Consider the following 2,086-nt stretch of genomic DNA (forward strand, 5'->3'; position numbering starts at 1 on the left):
TGGGAATATTTATCTATCTACCTATCAATCAATCAATCTATCTATCTATCTATCTATCCATCTATCCATCCATCCATCTATCTATCTATCTATCTATCTATCTATCCATCCATCCATCCATCCATCCATCCATCCATCCATCCACCCACCTACCTACCTACCTACCTACCTACCTACCTATCTGCCTACTTATCTATCTATCTATCCATTTTATTTTACTCATCAACAATGCTCGAATCTGATTGGTAGTCACTGATCATTAAGGCACTGTTTACACGGGGACGGAACGGGTGTTATCTGCTACAGCTCTCTATCGTGTGGACGGTCCGTTCACACGAGGCCGCAACGGAACCGCGGAAATGGAGCCCTCAAACGATAACGGGTCCCAAGGTCGAATATGTACTACAGCGTCTCCAGCGGGTCGAGCGGTCTCGTGTGAACGGACACGTTTATTGAGCCGATTGCGTGTGAACGGAAGACTTTTTTGATATCGAATTCGGTTCATTTTATTTTCCGTCTCCGTGTAAACGGGGCCTAAGACTGTCAGATTGCAGATAAGATATGACTGAAGTCCTAGTAAAAAATAAATTAACACATTCAATTACCTATCTATTTGCAATGATGCATTTTAAGAATTTCTGCGTAACTACACTCAACATAACATCACACTGTTTTATATTTATTTACATGTTTAATTAAACACAATAAGAGATATATATTGATGTCTCAAATGAAATTAATATACATATATGTATAGTTAGTTATATATTCTATTCTATTACAATGTGACACATATTAGGTGCATACAGACGTTTGTTTTTTTGTATTTCAATCCTGTTTAATTTGTATTTACCACTCAGTCATTTTGTTTACTTTGTTTCTCTGACTGTTGATCTGCTGTGAAAATATCCTTTATCTGGAGTGGAATACATAAGGTTATATTTTAATTTATAATATTTTTTTCTCCTTCCAGTTCATGAAATCAGCCATAATCTGAGGATCAAATGGAAGCTGAATGGATCAAAGGAGGGTTTTTCTTATTAGCACAGATGTTAAGAGCTGTCATTTATTTCCTACATTCACACATCTTCATCCTTCACTCTTCAAGGAGATATTAAACACTGAGAATAAGTTGTTGAGAGTTCAAGATTTTCTTATCAATGTCTGAAGTTTGTGTTTTTTGGTTAACGTGTTAATTCTGTACAATGACTTCCCACTTACAATAAAAGGTAATTGGTTGAAATAGTCTTTATTTTTATTTTGCAAAGAGAAATCTTAAAAATTACAAGTAAAATTAAGAGTGAACAGAAGTGAAAAATGACAACAATTCAAATCAATCACATTATATTGAACAATGCATTTGGTCAAAGATACAACATAGAACAAGTTTCCAGTTTGACGCCAATGACAGAGACTGCTGGCTGGAAACAGACTGGAAGAGGATCTCCAACAACAGAGAAGATCTCCAACAACAGACTGCTAGAACAGTGCTTCTCAAAGTGTGGTCCGCGGACCACTGGTGGTCCGTGAGCGCCCCCTAGTGGTCCGTGAGTATATTGGTAACATTTCACATTTTAAATTAATTAATTTAAGTTTTCCGTACTCTCGCGGGAATATCTCCACAATGGAGCGAGCTTACGTTTCACTTTCGATTGCATGATATAGCCCAGGGCAACACCTTCATCACACATGTTTCCACTTGTTTGTACCATTTTCAGGCGATTTGTAATCTGTTCTAGAAAAACGATGTGTTTTTTGGATAGTTGTGGAGTTTGGTGGTCCGCGAGTGTTTTTTTATTGGTTAAGTGGTCCTTGGTATGAACAAGTTTGAGAAACACTGACCTATAGGAAGAAACGGCCCTGTGTGACCTACACACCACCTTCCATTCTATTTTATTGTATTTACTTGCACTATTTTATCTGTTTTATTGTGTTGCACTGTTGGAGGAGCCTGGGACCTCAGATTTTCATCGACATAACTACACTGAAGCTATGAACGAATGACAATAAAAGCCTTGAATCCACTGACTGTGTATTTTATGCAGAGTGAGACCGGGAGAAAATGAGCCGTGCCTCGTCTTGTGTC

The 2,086-nt window shown here is 37.7% G+C and overlaps 1 protein-coding gene and 1 long non-coding RNA gene across 2 annotated transcripts in view; one reads left to right on the forward strand and one right to left on the reverse strand.

Annotated features, from left to right (window-relative positions):
* Positions 1-1,333, forward strand: part of LOC104965811 (uncharacterized) — a 2,294-nt gene extending 961 nt beyond the window's left edge. The window contains exon 3 of the long non-coding RNA XR_800584.1: positions 974-1,333. This is a non-coding gene — a long non-coding RNA (uncharacterized lncRNA). The remainder of the gene's footprint in view (positions 1-973) is intronic.
* LOC104965812 (uncharacterized) overlaps positions 1-2,086 on the reverse strand; it is a 24,644-nt gene that overhangs the window by 16,502 nt on the left and 6,056 nt on the right. The gene's annotated exons all lie outside the window — the stretch shown is intronic.

This window comes from Notothenia coriiceps, unplaced genomic scaffold, assembly GCF_000735185.1.
Source record: "Notothenia coriiceps isolate Sejong01 unplaced genomic scaffold, NC01 NC01_scaffold00037246, whole genome shotgun sequence".
In the NCBI taxonomy this organism is placed as follows: Eukaryota; Metazoa; Chordata; class Actinopteri; order Perciformes; family Nototheniidae; genus Notothenia; species Notothenia coriiceps.